Source organism: Theropithecus gelada, chromosome 8 (assembly GCF_003255815.1).
Source record: "Theropithecus gelada isolate Dixy chromosome 8, Tgel_1.0, whole genome shotgun sequence".
Classification (NCBI taxonomy): domain Eukaryota; kingdom Metazoa; phylum Chordata; class Mammalia; order Primates; family Cercopithecidae; genus Theropithecus; species Theropithecus gelada.
In genome coordinates, this window is record NC_037676.1 from 58,411,177 (window position 1) to 58,434,276 (window position 23,100).

At 42.8% G+C, this 23,100-nt stretch overlaps 1 protein-coding gene across 4 annotated transcripts in view; it reads right to left on the reverse strand.

The window, feature by feature from the left end:
• The window catches only part of PLAG1 (PLAG1 zinc finger), a 49,331-nt gene that overhangs the window by 17,725 nt on the left and 8,506 nt on the right, over positions 1–23,100 (reverse strand). For 2 of the 4 annotated variants that reach the window (XM_025394378.1, XM_025394382.1), the window contains exon 2: positions 680–784. The exons of the other annotated variants lie outside the window; for them this stretch is intronic. The gene's annotated coding sequence lies outside the window, so the exon portion shown is untranslated. The remainder of the gene's footprint in view (positions 1–679; positions 785–23,100) is intronic. 4 annotated transcript variants of the gene reach the window in all.

Genomic DNA, 23,100 nt, shown 5'->3' on the forward strand with positions numbered 1-23,100 from the left:
GGGTCCTGGCCTCTCACCCTCTACCCTATCTTGAAGGTCGTACTGACAGACTTACCTGGTACCATATCCATGTATGCCTGGATTTCCAAGTATTGCTACACCTTGATTCTGTGACACTGAGCTGCGCCTACAGGTTAGGAAATCTAGATGCTTGTGTGTGTCCTCTTCCCAACAATGCTGGCAAATTGCTCTTGTTGCATTGGGTTCCTTATTCTAGCATCTGCCCCATCCCTGTGAGCAAGTCTAATCCCCCTCTCCACCTGCCCATAGGTAACAGGATCCTTCCCAGGACAAAAAGAAAAAAGAAAAAAAAAATAGATATAAGGGCAACATGAGATAGTGTTATCACTGAGCAAGATTTAGAGAAAGAAGAGCTTAAAAGTACATCTGTGGGCTATCTGGGGAACAGGAACAAATATTAAGTTTTTACAGCAGCTATGTGTTTTGTGGAAAGAGTGAGGAAGATTGTTCCTTGCTAGTATTTTAGGTCTCCCATTCAACCATAATTATTACTAAAGTCCTGATCACAGTACATACTGATAGACCCTAAGATCGTAAGTGGCATGCTTATTATGTGGCATGCTTTTCAAAGCTTTTAATATTATATCTTATAGTATTTAGGAACTGGAATAATTAATCACTTTGAAAGTCATGCCATATAATGATAAAAGCCACCTACCTGAGGCCCTGCTCCAAACTCTAGCAAGGCAACCTTATTAATAGACCGTCACAGAATGAAGCATTCTGGGTGCCAAATACGGCCAAGGCAGCACCAAGAGGCAACCTAAAAAGAAAAGAAGAGTTAGTTTTAAATTCCAAAAGTCAGGCTAATCTGGTTAATGGCATATGTACTAAACTGCTTTTAATTCATTATCATTTATTCACATTCTTTGCACTTTATTGAAAAATGTATCTTAAATCCTGTTAAAAACATATAGTACATGGAAAAATGAAAAGTACACAAATTAATATCCCTAGATTTATATATTTTCCCCTGAATCACAGTTATCTAGATTACTCACATTTTTATTTTGATAAATTACTTCAAGTTTACTGTCATTTCTCAAAACTGCTGCTTACTTTATTTATGTTCTAAACACACCCATTATCTTCTCTACAACACAGTTTTCAGAAAAACCTTTTGTGGTGTCTATCTTGTCCTTAACAATCGCTATGGGAGAAATCTTGCCCCATGAGTGCTTTCCTCAGTCTGAGACCAGGCCATCTGTCCACAGAGAAGGGTGCAAGCCACTGAGCGCCCTCAGGCAGAGGCAGAATAAGGAGCCAGGGATAATTTCTGAGCTCTTGAATTAGTCTTTATGATGTGATTATTGCTTGTTTTCAGTTAAATTCCCAGGTCATGTCCATCCTCAACGACATACAAAGAAAATGCAAAATGTATTCTGAAGTATTCAATGTTTTGGGTTATCTTCAGCATCCGTCTGTTGGTGCAGGTTATGAAGACCAATCTCTAGGGATATTAACTAGGAGAGAAAAGGAAGCCACAAGTTCTATGCAGAAAATCACTTGCTTCATTTCCCTACACCAGAGGGTCAAGGCTCAATTATACATGGTTAACACTCTACTAAGACGAATATGTGACACTGATGGAATAAACATTACCAACACCTATTATGTATGGTACCAATCTGAATTACTATGGGTACAGACAGACATGATTCCTGTTCTGTAGGAGCAGACAAGTCAGTTGTGGCTGGAGAATATATACGTTTTGTCGTGCAGAAGCTCTTTAGTTTAATTAGATCCCATCTGCCAATTATGGCTTTTGTTGCCATTGCTTTTGGTGTTTTAGTCATGAAGTCTTTGCCCATGCCTGTGTCCTGAATGGTATTGCCTAGGTTTTCTTCTAAGGTTTTTATGGTTTTAGGTCTTACATTTAAGTCTTAAATCCGTCTTGAGTTAATTTTTGCATAAGGTGTAAGGAAAGGTCTAGTTCCAGTTTTCTGCATAAGGCTAGCCAGTTTTCCCAACACCATTTATTAAATAGGGAATCCTTTCCCCATTGCTTGTTTTTGTCAGGTTTGTCAAAGACTGAACAGGCAACCTATAGAACAGGAGAAAGTTTTTGCAATCTATCCATCTGACAAAGGGCTAATATTCCGAACTACAAGGAACTTAAACAAATTTACAAGAAAAAAAAAACCCAATCAAAAAGTGGGCGAAGGATATGAACAGTCACTTCTCAAAAGAAGACATTTATGTGGCCAACAAACATATGACAAAAAGCTCATCATCACTGGTCATTAGAGAAATGCAAATCAAAACCACAATGAGATACCATCTCACACCAGTTAGAATGGCAATCATCAAAAAATCAAGAAACAGCAGATGCTGGAGAGGAGGTGGTGAAATAGGAATGCTTTTACACTGTTGGTGAGAGTGTACATTAGTTCAACCATTGTGGAAGACAGTGTGGCGATTTCTCAAGGATCTAGAACCAGAAATACCATTTGACCCAGCAATCCCATTACTGGGTATACACCCAAAGGATTAGAAATCATGCTACTATAAAGGCACATGCACACGTTATGTTTATTGCGGTACTGTTCACAATAGCAAAGACTTGGAACCAACCCAAATGCCCATCAGTGATAGACTGGATAACGAAAATGTGGCACATATACACCATGGAATACCATGCTGCCATAAAAAAGGATGAGTTCATGTCCTTTGCAGAGACATGGATGAAGCTGGAAACCATCATTCTCAGCAAACTACCACAAGAACAGAAAACAAAATACCACATGTTCTCACTCATAAGTGGGAGTTGTCCATCCTGGTACCATACATGGATATGGTACCAGGTAGAACGGGATCTAGAGAAGAGGGAGAAGATTTTGCCCTGGATAAGAAAAGGGGCTTCTTTATCAAACTAGACTTAGGAGGGAGGTATGTTCATCCTGCTAATTTTTTTGGTAGCAAAGGCAAGAAATGCATGGAGTTTGCTCACCTTGGCCAGTGCTGAGTAGAAGGGTCCTATGTCTGGGAAGAATGAGAAAGGAGAATGGCACTTGGCTAGCGGAAAATACTTGCCTTTGAGAGAAGCAGAGGAGTGTCCAGGGTATCCTTGAGGTTTTTACAAAAACAAACAAACAAAACTTGCAATAAAGGATTAAATTGCTTTGTTATTGCTGATGGGAGTGTAAATTGTTGAAACCTTTCTGGAATATATTGTGCAACTATGTAATCAAAGCCATTTAAAAGTTAATATATGTTGACCTGATAATTCATTTAGAAAAATTTAAGCAAAAATAAAAATATTTTAAGTTTAAAGATGCTCAAAGTATATTTTAAGATTAAAAATTGATAATGTCAAATAAAAGAGGTGAAGTGTGATATGCATGTGATAGAACAGCTATGCAGCCATTAAAAACCATGCAGTTAAAGAATATTAAATCCCATGGGAAAGAGCAATTAAAGAATACTAAGTTACGTGGGGAAAGTTATAATGTTAAAATTGTAAAAAGCAGGACACACAGTAAATATATACACTATGATACCAATTTTTTAAAACTATGCACTTAAAACTTGCTCTCCCTCTCCCAATACTGTTAAATGTACCTAGGTAAATTACAAACAGAAGATTAGGAAGACATAAGCTTTACACTTTTCTACATTATACAAATGTCTTCCTAATCTTTACAATGTCTTTACAATCTTTACACGTCTTTATAATCAGAAAAAATTATTTCACCAAAAATATATTTTTTTAAACAAATGCTGCTGGAAAAGTTTGGTATCTACATATCAAGAAAATGAACTTGGTATCACATCTCACATCGTATAGAAAAATTAACTCTAAATGGATCATGAACCTAAATGTAAAGCCTAAAACTATAAAACTTCTGGAAGAAAACAAAAAAATCTCTGTGGCATTCATTTAGTCAAAAAGTCCTTGGTCACAACACCAAAAGCACAACCCATAAAATAAACACACTGATAAATCAGATTTCATCAAAATTAAGCAATGTTAAGAGAATAAAAAGGCAATGTTAAGAGAATAAAAAGGACAAGCCACGAGAAGATTAGAACATCTCTGCAAAGCATTTACTTCATAAATTACTTGTATCCAGAATATATAAAGAACTTCCAAAACTCAACAATAAAAAACTCAATTAACAAATGAGCAAAAGATTTAATCAGATATTTCACCAATGAAAATATATGAATAGTAAAGGAGCACACGAAAAGATCATTGATCATTAGGGAAATGCAAATTAATACCACAGTGAGATAATGCTATCTACCCATTAGAATGACCAAAATTAAAAACACTGGACAGTATCAAGTGCTGCTGAGAATGTGAAACAAATAGAATTCCTATCTACCATGGACAGGAAGGTAAAAATGGTACAATTGTTTTAAAAAGCAGTTTGGCAATTTATTTAAAAGTTGAACACGTGTCTACCATATGACACAGTCATTTCACATCTAGCTATTTACCAAGAGATCTGAAAACATAAGCCTTCACAAAGCCTTCTTCATGAATATCCATAGTAGCTTTGTTTATAATAGTCAAAACTAGATGCAACCCTAAGGTCTATCCTTGTGTGAATGGATAAAACCAAGTTTTAGCCGGGCACGGTAGCTCACGTCTGTAATCCCAGCACTCTGAGAGGCCAAGGTGAGTGGCTCACTTGAGGTCAGGAGTTCGAGACCAGCCTGGGCAACATGGTGAAACCCCATCTCTACTGAAAATACAAAAATTACCTGGGTATAGTGGCATGTACCTGTAAGCCCAGCTACTCGGGAGGCTGAGGCACGAGAATTGCTTGAACCCGGGAGGCCTGAACCCAGCAGTCGGAGGTTGCAGAGAGCCGAAATCATGCCATTGTACTCCAGTCTGGGTGACAGAGTGAGATTCTGTCTCAAAAAACAAACAAACAAAAACAAAAAAACCCCCAAACAAAACAAAAAAACAAGTTGTAGTATATTCCTATAATGGGCTACTAATCAGCAGCAAAAAGGAATAAGCTATTGATACATACAGTAACATGGATGAACCTCAAAATAAGTAGACTGAATGAAAGAACTTGGGCAAAACAAAGAGTACATACTATATGATTGCATCTATACAAATGTCTAGGAAATGCAAGCTTATCCACAGGGACAGGAAGCAGATCAGTGGTTGTCTGGGGACAGGAGGTAGGATAGGGAGGGATCCATCACAAAAGGGCATGAACAAACTTTTAGGAATGATGGATATGCTCACCATGTTGATAATGGTGATGGTTTCAGGGATGTATGCATATATATGTGAAAACTGCAAGCACATTTTACATGTGGGCATTCTGTACAATATCAATTATACCCCCCCAAACTCTTAAAAAACAACAAAATGACAGAGTTTTCATATTACAAAAAACAAAATGAGGATGAGAAACTCATTATCATATAAATTTACAGAAGTAATGAAAATAAAACTTTCTGCAAACTGATAAACTAAAATCCTTTAAGGGTAATGACTCAAAATGACAAAAATCTCTCCTTCCCATTCAGAGGGAGGAAAAAAAGAAGAAAGGAATATTGGCTTAAATGTGAGTTGCATTCAGTTCTTACTAGAAAAGGATATATATCTAGGCAGGTTTTAGAGCCACATTCTCAGCTGTCAAACTTGGAGGAAGCCAGTTCAGTTCACCTGTTGCGTTATGGGCTGGCGTATCACACTACATGATTTAAAGGCTCCAAGAATACATCTAACTGGAACTGAGACCCATGGATGATAAATAGTTCTGGGATACGTTCCACTTATCAAATACCAAAGGAAGTACCCACTGAAGTGTTTCAATTCAGCCTCTGCATAGACTTTTAAAAAAATGTTCACTAGCAGTTGCTTTAAAAGAAATAAGTGCCATGCTAATTGACAGGCCTGCCTTTGATTAACTCAATAAAACAGATGAAGTAATACAGAAGCCAAGATAACAAAAGAACAAGTATCAGCCAGGCATGGGCAGGTACTCCAGGTAGAGGGAGTCACAAACTGTACTGTGGGTCTAGGTAACTTCAGGAGATTCACTGTTTTTGGGGCTAAGAGCAAGAGAGGCAGACTGGAGCTCTGCAGGAGACAAGAAGGGTGAAGGAGCCATATATGTGTCATGTCACCAGGGGCTTAAACTTTAAAAATTATTTGTATAATTTACAAATTACCTTAAGTGTAGATGCCTATACAACTTGCTTCCCCAACTCCTATACCCAATGCCATTGTTAGATTCTTCAGAAAGCAACCAATCTTTATGTGCCTTCGTTGCTCTCCGAAACAATTAAGTGGCCATTCTCCTTTCAGTTTCTAATTAGGTTATTTTATTTATATTTATTTATTTTTTTGAGATGGGATCTCACTCGGTCATCCAGGCTGGAGTGCAGTGGTGCAAACTTGGCTCACTGCAACCTCCGCCCCCTGGGCTCAAGTGATCCTCCTACCTCAGCCTCCTGAGTAGGTAGGACCACAGGTGCATGTCACCACGCCCAGCTAATTTTTTGTATTTTTGGTAGAGATGGGGTTTTGCCATGTTGCCCACGCTGGTCTTGAACTCTTGACCTCAAGCGATCTGCCAGCCCTGGCCTCCTAAAGTTAGGATTATAGGTGTGAGCCACCGCGCCCAGCTGGTTAGCATTAAAAAAAAAAAAAAAAAAAAAAAAAGGTGACCTTCCTAAATTACTCTTATTACATTATTTTTGAGACCGAGTATCGCTCTTGTTGCCCAGCCTGGAGTGCAATGGTGCGATCTTAGCTCATTGCAACCTCCGCCTCCCAGATTCAAGCGATTCTCCTGCCTCAGCCTCCTGAGTAGCTGGGATTACAGGCAAGCACTACCATGCCTGGTTAATTTTGTATTTTTAGTAGAGATGGGGTTTCTCTATATTCGTCAGGCTGGTCTCGAACTCCTGACCTCAGGTAAGCCATCGGCCTCAGCCTCCCAAAGTGTTGGGATTACAGGCATAAGCCACTGTGCCTGGCCTGACCTTCCTAAATTATAAACTCACTTAAGGCTTTGCAGTGTTTGCTGACAGTTAACAAAATGGGGTTCAAACCCATCAATGCAAAGTCCCAGGCTCCTCTTTCTTGAAGCTTCAGCACCAGGATCTGGGGTGGCCCCTACACTGCATGACGACACACTCCTCGGTTTTTCCCCATTCCCCTGGTCTCCTTCCCTACTGCGATACAGAAATGTGTTACAGAGAGAAGATCTTTCCATCATCTCAGGCAGTATAGTTCTGGAAATCACCTTTGCAATGCTACTTTAAAACTCTGACTTAGAGAGGGCCCCAAAACATGAATCCTTGCCCTGATTCAGAGCCTAAAGCAGTGCAGGGGAATAGTAGCAGAGAGGCAAAGGCAAGAATCAGAACTACATTTGAATCCTGTCTGACCTTCACTATCTGTGTAACTACTTTCAGTGATGTATTTGGTCTCTCTTCAGCATTTTTCTCTGTAGGATGCAAAAAAATACTTACCTTGCAGTAGTGTGTGAATTAAAGTGGGGTACGCAAAGTCTCTAGCATAGTTCTGAGGGCTCAAAATGCAAAGTTATTATATTCAGAGTGTTACTCAGAGGTAAGTGCTGCCCTGGCCTGATGTGGATTTAAAAAATAAGGTTTGTTTTTATTTTTGTTTTTTTGGGCACAGGCTCTTATACAGAATCACAGTCAATGGAATCTTTGAAGGACAAACAATGGGAATACTTCCTGAGAAGCAGGCTCATATATAAATGAGATTCACATTAAAAGTGTTATTTGGTGAAGTAGCATACTTCTAATCTTCTCATCTCTGTGGCATAGGCGGGGTGTACCTTAAATTTTATGGTGGCCATGGTCATACATAAACCCAAATCACAGCTAAAATAAAACTGATCCATGGGAAGTCAGCAGTCATTCTGCATGTTCAATTGAAAAGTAACTTGGGTAATACATAATTACTGACTATTCAGCAATGGACTGACCCCTGTTTATGGCTTAACTTTGGTTGGTAACAGATGATAATGCACGTATGAAAACATTATAATTGCTAAAAATCAGAGAAAATAGCTACATGTCATAAAAAAAATCTACTCGACTGAAGTACATAGGAGCCACGATTCCATACTGTGAGTTCTACAACACAGGATGCCTCTTTCACATAGCCTTTCAAATTAATCCCCTTCTCCTGTCCTCCTGAAATGAAGGGAAGGTTTGGTAAGAGGTTGTGTGGAACCAAATCCCATCTTTCAGAGTCATTCGGTATGCGGGGAAGATGGAGGGAGGGGACAGGGAACTGATACTGGAAAAAAAATGAATACTCAACTAAGATTCATACCACAAAGGAGGCTGCTCTAACAGATAGTAACTTCTTGGTTTTAAAACAAGCAATGTGTGGTAGTTGATGCTTCTAAATTATTACATGTGTATTCTTTTTACACTCTTGTTTACCCCTTGAAGAAGAACTGTTTCTAAACACTAGACGCAACTTCAAGTAAACTTACATTAGGTCAACTTCATCACTCACCATTAGCACTGACACCGTGTATGTGAAATTTGTCTATAGGCACCTTTCACAATGTTGGACTTGTTTGCTTTCTTTTGCTTTAAAACACTTTACTGGCATTGATCATAAAGGAATGAATGATACCAAGACCTGAATATGTACTTTCTCATGTATTTACCTGTGTAACATTAGACATGATTTTTTACCTTTAACTTCCATATCTTTAACTGTAAGAAGAACACAGTCGATTCTTGATTAACTGGGTAACTGGGAAGAGGGGAGAAGGTCACCAATAATCATGGCTAAAACAAAATTAGTCACTGTGATTCACTGACCAGTAGTCCCTTTGCTTGTTGAAATGAAACGTGTGTAGATAATATAAAACTATGGATCGATCCATGCTGGGGGAAAGGGGAAAAGATGACTCCAGAAGTAACAAAAAGCAGCAAGGAAACTCTTGGTTCTATCTCCAATATCTTCCACTGGGTCCCAGTGAAGGCCACAAAATGTAAGTTCCATCAGAACAGGATCCTGCCTTTTACTGCCCATTTCTGTATGTCTAGTACCTAGAACAGTGGATGCACACAGGTGACACTCAAGTATGTGCTGAATGAATAAAAGGAAGACGGGAGGAAGGGCAGGAAGAGAGCTTTCCATGCTGTTGGCCAAATGAACCCACAGAAGAAAACAGTTGTCCAATCTATTTGCTCACCTCTGTGAATAACTGGGAATTGACAGAATGCTTTAAATTTGAAAATTCTCTTGGATTTCCCTTGAGTCTCCTGCAATCAAGAAGACATTGTTCTCTTTCCTGACTTGGCCCACCCTCTACAGACACCAGGACGCTGCAGTCACTGTTGCCATCTTGTGGTCATGTCCAGAAAGTTCGTCTTCCCCAACAGACCAGTACCGTCCCCCTATCTGCAGAGAGCTCTGGGAAAGGGCTATAAGAACAAACTTACAGATAAATAAATCCTTATCATTTAATTTAGCTATCAAGGTATCATGGTGAACACAAAGATTAATCAGTCACCAGTTCTACCATCAAGGAGCTTGCGGTCTAGTAGGGGAGGTATCCCAAAAGGATACTCATAATTTATAATTATTGATAATACAAAACAGAAGGTAGAAGATGCCACAAGGTAAGTATAGATTAGGTACAGTGGGAATTCACAGAAAGAAAAGATCTTTCCAAGCTTTGGAGATGGGAATTTGGGAAGAAAGAGCCAACTGAACCCAGATTCGGGGTAGGTGAGATGTGGACCTAGACAGGTGAGGCTGGAGAGGTGGGGAGTGCGTCCCAGTCCGGGGAGAAGAAAAGTGCAGACCAGGGTAGAAGTGCTTATTCCTCCTGTGACTGGAGCTGATGGTGTCTTAAGGAAAGCAGTGGGAAGGGAGGTTCCAGAAAGGCAAGGCTGGAGCCTACTGGAGGCTGAGAGCCGCTGCTTTAGCAAGTATAACTAGAGATGGAAGGGCTGTGGGACAGGTCACTCAGCCAGTGGTGTGAAAGCAATCTTGCCTGATGACTGCAAGTCAAGTGGACTAGCTCACAGCCTTGGGTAAATGACTTATCTTTCTTCAGTTTCAGTTTCCTCAGCTATAAAGTGAGATAATGAAGCCCTACAGAGTTGTTGTGAGGAATAAATGATACTGCATGTAAGGCACAAAACACAGTGAGTGGCACACCAGTAAAGGTTTTGAAGAGCAGGGTAAGGACTAGGGGGAAGATGGCATATGGCAGAGACCATGGCACCGCAAGGTGTGGAAAGGGGCATGGAGAGGGGGAAAGGAGGGACTACTTGGAGAATGGACAGAGTGGGGAAGCCAGCAAACAGGTCAAAGGTATGCCACTGAGTAGCAGGGAAAGCCAGGATGCTCTAGGGTCACAGAAGCCAAGGGAAGAGAATGTTGCAGGGAGGCAGAGTCAAGATAAGGACTAAACCCTACTTCCTCCTGGTTGTGTGACATGCAGGTTTTTAGTAATCTTGAAAAGAACTATTATATTTGGGGAACCAGAATGGAAGCCTGGTGTGGAGGAATGAGTGCTGCATGAGGAACCCGGGGCACTAAGTCCACATCCCTCTTTGGAGAAATGCTATCAGCTGAAGGGGAAGGTACAGAGAGGAGCGTGAGCTGTCACTGTTTTATTTTTTAAAATATGGCAGAGATTTGTCATGTTTAAATGCTGACAGGAAGGATCAGATGGAGAAGGAAAGGCAAAGAAAGGATAATGCATTAGAGGGGATGGGACCCAGGGCACAAGAAGAGATAGAGAAGGACAGGGTGTGTGCAGATGCTAAACCAAAGACCATCAAGGCACAGGGGGAGGACACAGACAGTAATTAATTTTGCTTCATACAGTAGGTGACACATGAGCAGTTTTCAAGGATGAGTAGGTATTGGTTCAGTGAACTAAAGGGGTAAGAACATTCCATCAGAGGAAATGGCACGTGCAAGGGCAGGCATGTGAAATGTGGCTTGACATGCTGGAGGAACGTGGGAGCCCGGCACTATACGGAATTTAAAGGGAATGGGGGGATGTTCCCATGACAGGGCTGGAGAGTGACTGAGGAGGGCCAAACGACCACAGGCCCTGGACTCATGCCATCATTGCAGGCCTGCTTTACACACGCTGCTTCTGGATCACCCAGTAATGTCACTGTCCTGAGTCATCTGGAAAAGGCAAGAGGAGAGGATTCTCCCAGGGCTGGGAGCAGGAAGGTGAAGTAGAGAGCAGTGGAGAAGCAGAACATTCTAGAGCACTAGCAGGAGCCAGCGGTGGCAGCAGAGAGCACATGAGACCTGAGCTAGCGAGAAGGAGGTGTATACCAAATTTGTCCATAGGCACCTTTCACAATGCTGGACTTGTTTGCTTTCTTTTGCTTTAAAACACTTTACTGGCATTGATCATAAAGGAATGAATGATACCAAGACCTGAGTATGTACTTTCTCATGTATTTACCTGTGTAACATTAGACATGATTTTTTACCTTTCTTTAACTGTAGCATAAACTGTAGTAGCAGAAACAAAGTCAGCAGGAGCAAGGAAGGATATAGAGGCAGAGGACGCGAGCCTGTGGTCAGCAAGGGCCACTTTAGGGTTCAAATTCACAGGGGTGGGGTGTTCCAGACAATGATGCAGCTTTACAAGCATTATGCAAATGTGAGGTATTTTTAGTATGCACTGTAATTTCAGAGCACTTCGATGATGACTTTTGGAGTTCTAATACTTTAGATTCTCAACTGACATTGCTCAGATAGGTAATAACTAACGGCACCAAAAGAGGTGGCAATTTCAATCCTTTTTTTTTAAAAAAGGCAACTTGTTGGGTAATGTGAATAATTATTCTCTTAAATTATCTGCTTTACAAATTCCAATATAATTCAGAGTTTGGCACGTGTTCTTCTCCCTACCTTAACAGAACATATGGTATTAACACAGGGTGATCTTTCATTTATCTGGCAACATCAACGATCTAAAACACAGGAAAAAAAAAAAAAAAAAACCTAGAAAGGAGGAACACAGGAACACAGGTTCTGAACAGCCAAAGTAGATACTACAAATCTACACATATCAAGCACTTCATATTGAGGCATGTACTCACTCAGTGCCAATCTTGTAGGCAAAACCACAACAAGTTGGGGTTAACTGGGCTTTTTGGTACAGGGAAGATAAGCAGCCCCAGGTATCAAAGGGAAATGCAATGACGGCAGGTAGGTGACTGCTAAGAACAGAAAACACGAAGGACAAATTAAAACAAAAGAAATCAACAAGTGTAGAGAGAGGGAAGGTTGCTCTAAGTGGCTGTGGCCCATGGTAGGGAAAGTGAAGGAAATGGGCACTCCTGTGTACTACCAGCGGCAGCAACTGGAAGTCTTCCCTGGAGGTCAAACTTGCTATGCAATTGCCAAGCCAATGAAAAATGGGCACTTATCTTTTTGCCCACTCATTTTACACCTAAGCATTTAACTTAAGAAATAACCTGAGACACCCATAAAGATTCATGCATGAGGTCATTCATTACTGCATTATTTAAAGACTGGACTGGAAACTACCTACTCGCCAACAACTAGGGAAGGCTAAATAAACTGTGGTCATTCATTCTCAAGCAGTCTAGCTTTTGAGGAATACACAGAAGTAAATATAAGTACGCGGGAAACAATCTTTATACAATATTAGGTTTTTAAAAAGTAAGATACAAAACAAAGATCCCAATTCCATTTTTTAAAGTATTACACAGTTTTAAAGAACATTTCAGAAGGAAATATCTGTTAGTATTTAATGCATTTTTTAAAACGATGGGAATGCTAATTCTACACCATAATACTATAGCTATGATAAATAGCTATATTTACTATATTGGTAGCAACGTTATCATGATTGCTTATGGCACTTAATTCAATATGTATTTCTTCCACATTCAATCTTTCCAACTTTCCTTTTTAAGAGACTAGAATGTGTTTGGAGGCAAAAAGCAGAACCTGAACCTTACAGAGCGTGTAAAGAATACAAGAGGGATGCAATCCGCAGAACTCAGACTTGGGGGAAACACTACAGGGCAGACAGACAGACACAAAAACAAAAGACAAAACAAAACATCCATTTCTTTAACAAATACGTTCTAAGGAAGAAAAAAAAAGAATAACTGTGGGTCAAAAAAGACTTAAAGAGATATACCAGCTAATAGTAGGTATGGACCTTACTGGATTTGGATCATGGAAATCATTAAAAACAGGAGATAGGTAGGCAGATTTTAAAAAACTCACTAGATATTAAGGAATTATTGTTCTTTTAGTGTGTGATAATTGTATTGTAATTATACCTTTAAAAAGAGTCTATACTTTTTGGAAACACCAAGAAATATACAAATGATATGAAGTAACTGCATCAAAAGAGTCTGCAGGAGAGGCAACGGGTATGGGTAGGGGACGAAGGAAACAAGACTGGCTGCTGAGGTGTGGTAACTTGAAACTGGCGATGGGTATGAGGAGTCATTCTATTGTTTTCTGTACTTCTATATATCTTTAAAATATTCTACAATAAAAAGTTTTTAAAAAAATCTCTAAGGCAGCACTACACTTCACCCTACACAGTAAACCTACACGTACATGTACCACAAGCTCTGGGTACATAATAAAAGCTGGTTGACAATGACAAAGTCAGAAATGATTTACACAGTTTATGATGTTTACATCTTCTCCAAACTAAGGAATGCACATCATCATTTTTACACCCTTGACCCTGCTACAAAGGCCACAGACCAATCAACTGATAATTCTACTCTACTGAGGCTAATTCTACTCTACTGAGGCTAAACGGTTATTTTTAAGCATTTGAGATGGATGTACAAGTAACACAGTAACCAAATGTTTAACAGTCAGACCTTTCTTTTTTTTTTTTTTTTTTTTTAATGAGACGGAGTTTTGCTCTGTCACCCAGGCTGGAGTACAGTGGCGCCATCCCCGCTCACTGCAAGCTCTGCCTCCCGGGTTCACGCCATTCTCCTGCCTCAGCATCCCGAGTAGCTGGGACTACAGGTGCCCGCCACCACGCCTGGGTAATTTTTTGTATTTTTAGTAGAGATGGGATTTCACCGTGTTAGCCAGGATGGTCTCCATCTCCTGACCCTGTGATCCACCCGCCTCGGCCTTCCAAAGTGCTGGGATTTTAGGCATAGCCACCGTGCCTGGCCTTCATTAGGTAAACTATTTTTTAGAAATTAAATATTCCTGTAACCTCAGCACTTTAAGAAGCTAAGGCTGTTGGATCACTTTAGGCTAGTAGTTTGAGACCAGCCTGGCCAACATGGCGAAACCCTGCCTCTATTAAAAAAATACAAAAAGTGTGCTGGGTGTGGTGGCACACGCCTGTAGTCCCAGCTACTCGGGAGGCTGAGGCAAGAGACTCGCTTGAACCCAGGATGCGGAGGTTGCAGTGAGCTGAGATCGTGCCACTGCACTCCAGCCTGGGCGAGAGAGCACAACTCTGTCTCAAAAAAACCAAAAAAAAAACAAAAAAAAAACGGAAAAAGAAATACTGCCATTAGGCTATCAAGCAACTATTCAGCATATGATGACTAGTTTTTTTTTTTTTTTTTTCTGAGACGGAGTCTCACTCTGTTGCCCAGGCTGGAGTGCAGTGGCGCGATCTCCGCTCACCGCAAGCACCGCCCCCTGGGTTCACACCATTCTCCTGCCTCAGCCTCCCCAGTAGCTGGGACTACAGGCATGTGTCACCACACCTGGCTAATTTTTTAGTAATTTTAGTAGAGACGGGGTTTCACTGATGACGAGTTATTTTTTAACTAATAAAGGTGGAGAATAAATGAGCGTAGCAAGATCAAGGCGCTGTCAGGCTGAGGTGGCAGAATATGGTGGCTCATGGGTGCAGTGGGTGCACTATAGCGGGAGAGACTTGGGTCATGAAGCAGGCAGGTGGAGCAACCGGGAAAGCATCTGCTGGACTCAGCACTGGGTGTGTGTGTGTGTGTGTGTGTGTGTGTGTGTGTCGTGTGTATGTGGGTGCAGCATGCGTATGCGGCAGGAGGCCATCATGAAACCTTTGCCCAAGTTGCTTCGGGGGAGTGGTGAGGCAGGAGTCTGCTGGGTGTGTGTGGTTTGAGAAAGATGTGAAGGCCTGTAGGAGAAAGAGAATGGAGATGGCAGAGACAAGTGAGGACTCTGAACCGTTTTGATCTGGAGAGTCTTGAACACCTCCACTGGCTGAAGGGAAGAAGTCAGTGGGACCAAACACGATCCCATATTTAATGGGACAGTGAAAGAGTGGATGAGCCTTGGGCAGAAGAGCAGAGCTCCTCTGTAGCCAAGAAAAGGAGGGGTTAGAATGGGAATAAGGTGGGTGGTGAGAGAAGAAGCTGCTGAGGGTGCACATCTGATAGACTCAATTTTCTCCGTGAACTTGGGGGGTAAAGTTACCTAACGACTATCAGAGATTTCTAGTTCTATTAGAGACTATTATCATCATTATTAGCCAAAATTTCATGAAAAAGAGTGAACAGGTTTGTTTAGAACAAACAAACAAAAACCGTTTGACCACTTGAATGGAACCGAGTGTTATGCTGAGAATTTTTTTCATGTATTATCTCATTTAATACTTAGTGACTTAAATTCTCTCTGCTCATTTTCTTCCTCCGTAAGTGGGAATCAGGACAATACCCACGTTAGGGAGCCATCACTAGGATAAAAGGCATCACTATGTGTAGGTGCCCGGAACAGTCAGCACAGGGCAAGCACTTCAGTCAGACAGCACTATTATTCCAGATAAGGGAGTCACTTCTCAGTTCACGGAGTCTGTTACAGAGCCAGCTGGTCCACCACCTGCACTCTTCACGGAAGCTAACCAGCTTTCTTGGGCCAGCAGGGGAGAACATGCAGAGGGCAGGTGCCAGAGAGGCTGGGGTAGGGTGGTGGTGGAGCCACGACCCAGAAAGCCAGCATCCAGGGCTGGTGAAGGCTGCAGGGGGCAAGACAGATGTGAGGAAGCTCCAAGTTCATAGCCAGCGGCTGGAGAGAGCACCAAGCAGGTTCCCTTGCCTGAGGCCACCTCAGCCCAACTCTAAGGCGGCAGGAGGTCCTGAAGCTCAAGGCGCCTGGCTTCTTGTGGGAGAACAGGAGACAGTGCAAGCCGAGAGAGGGCCAGTGCCCAGGGAGCTCTGGGTTGGTGAGAAGACAGGGCCCAAGACGGGCAACACAAGTCTCTCCTTTGAGCTGTTACAGCTCGGGGCACTTGTCTCACAAAACCTCCCAAGCGCTTGCTGTGTGCAGGTAAGGAGTGATATCAAGATGACAGACCTAGTCCCGCGGGTGTATACCTAACTGCAAGGCAAGGTAGCTGCATGCTCACTGCCATAACACGGGCACCACAGGGGGATTTGGGGAGCACAGAAGTACCATGGAACCACAGAGTTGGCCAGAAAGGTGCTGTCTAGGGAGCAGGGGAAAAGAGAATCCCAAGCAGAAGATGCTGGGAAGCCAAAGATACATGATCATAAATATACAAATGACATGAAATAACTTCACACCTGCAGGAAAATAAACAAGCTCGAGGGAATGGGGACAGGCATGGGTAGGGGATAGAAGAAACAAGCCTGGCCGTGGAGGCACTAACTGTTGAATCTGGTGATGCACCAGCATTTACTGTATTGGTTTAATCGAGAGGTTCTTCACTTTACTGTTGTACTCTCAAGATAGTTGTGATTCACATGTACATCACATTTGGAGGATAGAACCGGCTATATGAGCGTGTGATGCCTCTGCTGCATACTTCCAGCATTTTAATTAGGGTAAAGGACCTTGGTGTGACCTTTTGTCTGGATATGGGTGACCTGAGGAGGATAGGCAGAGTTCAGATGTTTTCAGGGGCCAAGCGCTGACTGCCATGCACAGACCCGGCTCTATGGGCGCACCCAGTGGGGCTTGAGGACAAGTGGGTGGCACTGCGATCATTTCCCGCCCTGAGTCTCGGGGATAGTGCAAGTACCACAGGCATGGATGAGTAGTGTGTAAACATCTCTTGATCCCGTGTATCTCCTCTCACTGCCCTTGGTGCGCTATCTTTCACCTGGCCTGTCTTAACTCCTCTGCAAGCGTGTGGGCCTCCCTCCTGCATCCTGGCATGCGTACACATGTGTGCATCCTCCTCTATGCATGTGTCTCTCCCCTCACCCCATCCAGATGCATGGGGGTGTGCATGTGTGTGCACACATGTGCCGCCTCCCTTTGGAGTTGCTCTGTCTGTGGTCTTGTGTTCCCAAGTGGGGCACAGGCACCCTCTCCCTCCCTAGTGTGTGTGTGTGCTCCTCTCTCCCCTCCAGGGCTGTGTATGTTTGTGGATCTCTGGGGCCCTCCCACTCTGGAGTGTATTTGTCTCTTCCCCCAACTCTGGGGGTCTTTCTCTCCATGCTGCAGAGCAGGTGTCTGTGTCTCTCTGCCAGCTCTGCATGCTTGTGTGTGTCTACCCCGTCTGAGCATGTGTGCCTCTCTCCCCAAATCCTGGCGGGACTGGTGTCCTGTCCTCGTGTCTGGAGCTGTGTGTCTCCCTCCACCGTGGGAGTGTGTGTCTCTGCTCATATCCTGGCGTGAGTGTACCTCTTTCTCCCGCCCATCCTGGAATCTGTCTCTCCCACCTCCACCTTCTGGATGTGTCACTCTCTCCCCCAGTCCGGCTGTCCTCAGTGTCTCTTCCCAGCCTGTCCTGGTGGGCATGCAGTGTCTTTCCGCGCTTTGAGGTCTCCCCTCAAGCAAGGGAAAGACAGAGTCAGAGTTGCTGGCGCATCTCTTTCCCCTCTCTGGGTGTGAACTGGGTGTGTGTCTCTCTTCTTTCTCTGTGCCTGTCTTTCTCCCACTGGTTCTCTCCTGAAATATAAACATAATTTACACATACCTGCACAGACAGATACAGCCTCCCACGCCCACTGTGCTTAGGCCCCTGTGTGTTTCTCTTTCTGGGATTGTGGGTCTCCCTTGCTCTGGGTATTCTGAGGGGCGTGCATCCTTTTGCCTCATGCGTCTGTGTCTGTCTGTCTTTGAGGCATGTGTAGTTGTCTCTGCCACCCCCATGGTAACAAGGCTTGCTGCAGGTGAGGGCTGGCCTGGTGGCGGTCAGGGGGTCTGTCTGTACTTGTTGGGCAGGGCTTAGACATGGAAGGAGCAGGGAACAGGGTGGGTAGGGAGCAGCAGAGACAAGCTTAACTACCCCCTCTCCCCCAACCTTGCTGTTCCACACTTCACAGTTAACAAGGGGCTGGGTGACTCCAAAGAAGTGATCCCAGGCCTCCTCTTACTGACTTCTCCCCGGGACTCAATGTCATCCCGGACACCCTCTGGAATGGACGACCCGCATCACACAGCCTCTAACTGCTGCTCAGGGCTTCCTCTAACTTCCCTTCACCACAATCAAACCTCTGGACTGCCCCTGAAAACAGAGCACTCCTCTCCAGGAATTTACCACGCGCCGGTTCTGAGACAGAGAAAGCGGGGTGGAGGACAGCACGCGGTCCTTGCCTTCCACAGCTCAGTCCTGAGAGGAAGATGCATACTCACGCATGGTATGGAGCGGTGTTCCAGGGCAGGTGAGAAGGACTTGGCTGTGCAGGCACAGAAGGATCACCATAGCTGAGGCAGGCAGGCTGTGGGTGCCCCAGCAACATGGCTCTCAAAGAGGCAGGGGAGGAAAGAGGTGACGGGGCACCCTCCTATAGCCATGTGCAGAGGGCAGCACAGATGAGGATGAGGCTGGAGGTGACAGCCACCCTGCAAAGGACAACCCCCGCTCTGCTCCAGAGTTCTATTGCACTCCAGGCCAGTGGTCCCCATAGAGGTTACAAGACAGTCCAGCAAGATGGCTCTCTGCCCAGTCCCCTATCTCGCTCCCTCTGCCTCCAGCACATAGGGCTCCTCCGATACAACCTCAGGGCCTCTGTCTGGAGCATCCCTCCAGGTCACTCCTGGCCCACCCCTTCTCATCATTCAGGCCTCTATACAAAGGGCCTTTTATCAAGAGGTGTCCCCTGATCGCTGTCTCTTAGAGTCCCTCTTCCCCGGCCCCCAGGACTCCTCACCTTTGAACTCCTTCTTCCTTCCTTCATGCTGCCTGCTGCACCCCAAGGGAACCCTGCTAACTACTGTGTCCTTTGCTCAATGAGGGTGGGGCCTGGCTTAGTACCCAACATGGTACTTGACCTGTGTGGCAGGCACTTTGTAAACTTTGCTGAATGACTAACACATAAAAGGAAAGGTGTCTTGCACATAGATGTGGAGATGTTAGTGTAAACAGAAAAGCGACATGGAGGCCCTAGAGAGAGGTAGAGACTGAGGCTTCATTAGCACAAAGCTGCAAGCTAAAGGTACCACAGGAGTGGGAACCGGTGCTCAGGAAAAGTGTACACTGAGAGAAATGGACTGGGGAATGCCGCAAACCCTGGGGAATGCCAAAATGCTGGTGGTTGGGGGACAGGTGGAAAAATGGTGCCACCCAACCAAAGTGCAAAGGAGGTGCCAGAGAAGGAACAGCAAAGCCAGAAAAGTCACAGATGCAGGAGTTTGCAAAACATGTGGAATCCCGCAGAAAGGCCAAGTGGGGATAAAATGGAAATGATGCCACCAGGTTTGGTACCTGGGAGGCTGTTGATGGATGTTCCCTCCAAAGGCAGACTCAAAATAAAGGGGCAGGATAGCTAAAGAGTAAGGGGAGATGAAAGAAACAGACAGCACACGGACCACTCTTCCAGAAAGTCTGGCCCTGATGAGGAGAAAGGTACTTAGGGAAGGGGGATGATGAAGCCAAAGGTATATTTTACTTTTTTGATTCAGGAAGATCTGAGCTTATTTTGCAAGTGGAGAGGAAGAGATGGGAAATTCCAAGATGGGAGGGGTGAGTGACAATACAAGGCCCTACGAGGGGCCGGAGTAACTCGCTGGCTCCAGAAGCCCCGGCATACAGCCCTGGGGCCCAGCCTCCCCAACTAGACCAACCCTTCCTGGCACTAGGCAGTACATCTCTGCCACCCCCCGATCCTCCCCTACAGGAGGGCTGGGCACCATTACAGAGGAATCCAGAGGTAAAGAGGGCACTGCCAGTCCCAGTCTTCTCTGGGAGCTAAGCTAGACATCTGGTGAGAGGGTTATAGGAGAACATTAGATGTTGAGAATCGCTGGTGAGAGGAATGAGCAAAGGAGAGAGAATGGGAACGCAGGTAAAAGACTGGGTTTACATCATGAAAGACCCAGCTCTGAACCTCAGTGGGTGCCCTCTCAATGGAATAAAACCCCTTGGAATGGAACCCCTTCTGTGTGGCCTTCAAGACCTGATGCCTCCTGGCCCCAGTCTCCCTTTCTAGCTTTCTCCACCATCATTCTGCTCACCCCTGACACCCTGACACTCAACTACAGGAGAATGGGGTGCGTGCTGCGTATGCTGGGCCTAAGCATCCTTCCCCGGGTCCCCTGGCCATCCCCCACCATTCTCGGCTTTACAGCCAGCTCCTCTGTGAGTCTAATTCCTCCAGGTGGTATTAACTTCTTCTGTGTCCACTTCATTAATATCTCTATAACACTAGTATTAAACCTATGATGTAAGTTCCAACCGAATGCAGAAAAAGGTGGTTCCATGACTGGGGAACTAAAAAAATGGTAGAGCCATTCACAGAATAGCTGAAGTCTTAACTGCTAGCAGAATGGACCTAGTGGTAAAGACCTGAGACTTCTGCATGCAGCGGGCCCCACTTCCAATGCGGAATATGTTCACATTTCTCTAACTCTAGTCTTACATCCGTGGGGTCAGTTTATTCTGGACTCTGGATCAACTTATCTTTCCTAATTCATCCTCCTCTGCTCAAAAAGCTACAATGCCTTCCACAGCACATAGTGCACGTTCCTCAGGCTGGTAACAAAGGCTTTTCACAATCAGATCTCAGCACACCTTTCTAGCCGCTCCTGAACTGTCCCCTTGCAAACCATCCTCTCCAGTCAGACTGGTCTTCTCTGTCTCCTAACCTCTGCTGAACCCATTCCTCTCACCTGAACAGCCCTGCTTCTTTCTGCCGATTCCTAACTCATGCCTTTTTCAAAGCCCATCTCAAGTTCCATCTCTTCCTCCCTTGAGCACCTATAGTTTTTACTGTCTCTACCGTTCATTTAGCATTTTAAAATACAATGCTCTGGGATCTCTTTATATATTAACTCATCATCCAAAGACATAAAAGCAGAGAAGTTTAAAAAATTTTTCTTTCTCTCCCAATTCAACATTTAGCCACATTTCCTGTATCAATTACATTTTTATTTTAAAATAAATTTAAGGAATATTTATGTGTTTATTATAGGGGAGACACAAAGGAAGAGAGAAATCCCCAAATCCCCCAAACCCATGGAGATTACATGAATAACAAAATGGAGATGTGAAACTTGAAATTCTTTAGTAATTGGGACAATACCATATACTGTATTAAATTCTTTTAACTCTCCTGGGTGGGAAGATCATCAGTGGCATTTCTAGCTTGGAAGCCTAACATCTAAAATTAACCAAGCTAAGCAGTATTTTCAATTGTCATCATGCAGAATTACATTGTTTAATGAACTAAGACCATTCAAAAATTTTGGGGAAAATGTTTATTTATTATTCTGAAATCAGACAGCTTTGCAACAAATTTAAGGTCAAAATTAACAAAACTACCTATTTAAGATCCTTATTATGAGACAAAGTTTATGCTTATATCTTTACAAAAATCTCCTTTAGCTTAATAAGTTGATAAATTTCCCCAATTCCTTATGTACAGCTTAAAGCTGACATTTAGCACTTTTTAACTTGAATTACTCTATCAACTCTATGCCTGAAATCTTCATTTTTGTAAGAATGTACATTTTCTTAAATATATGAACTTCAATATGGACATAATTTAGGTTTATACTACCCAAATAACATATAATAATTAGCTGCTATAGGTCTGTCCATTCTAAAGATTTACTTATAAAAAGTAACAGAATTCCAATTTCTGAAATTATTATTGCTTCTTGCATACACATTATCCTTGCAATTCCTATCTCATGAGATTGCTGTGAAAACTAAATGCGATAGTATAGGTAAAAGCAAAGACTGACAGGTAGCCAAAGTATTTTATGGCTGAAGCATAGCATTAATGCTCAAAATATTTTGGGAGTTATAATTTAAAAGTCATGTTGCTAATGATTCAGGGAATAATTCAACCAATCAAATCGAGTTTCTTTTTCTTTTAAACATAAACAGGTTTTGTGCTCACTTTGTTTTGTTTTTACTAGGAAAAATTTTTAACTAAAACTTGGCTGAAATAAAAAAATCTTCTAACATCTCATCTTTAAAGGATCAGAACCTCTGCTTTCTTATTTGATCAATTTCAAGCTAGATTTAAAATACTAATCTAATTCTACTTTATTTCAGTGAAATGATGGATGAAATATATAAAGTTACTTATCTTTAAAATTTTCTAAATTTTATACTTAGCAGTTGAAGACCACACTTCTGAACTGTGCAACTTAAAAAAAAATCTAGATTTTAGTACAGCATTAAACACAGAACCAGAGTATACCACAATGACTTTTATATTAATTTTAATACATATGCTCATTTTCCAGAAGTGGTTTTGGATGTCATTGCTTGATTTTAAAAAGCACAGAAAACTAGTCTACGTAAGGCACTGCCATACACAGGGTGGCAGCACTGAGAACCAAACACATGCAAACAGCAAGAACACTTGGAAGGGCCAATGGAAGCACACAAGTGTGCCTGAAATCTGATTAGGACAAACTTAGATGTACGGATATTTTGGCTTTAATTAAGAAATTTCTTTTAATTCTGGAAGAGTATCATGCATTGTACAAAAGCTATTATGAGTCAGCCTCTGAATGTGATCAATTGCATTTCTCCCACAACAAACTGCTTTCTCTACCTTTCTCTGCACTGACGGATAAAAGGTGAACTAAGAATAATTAAATTCAAGCACCATATGAGATCCAATGTTTAAGTAGAGCAACTGTATCTCTGATATATATTTTAAAAGATAACCCAGGCTATAATTAAAAGTGCTCTCAGATAGGAATTTAAGAATAACATGATCTTGAGAACATAT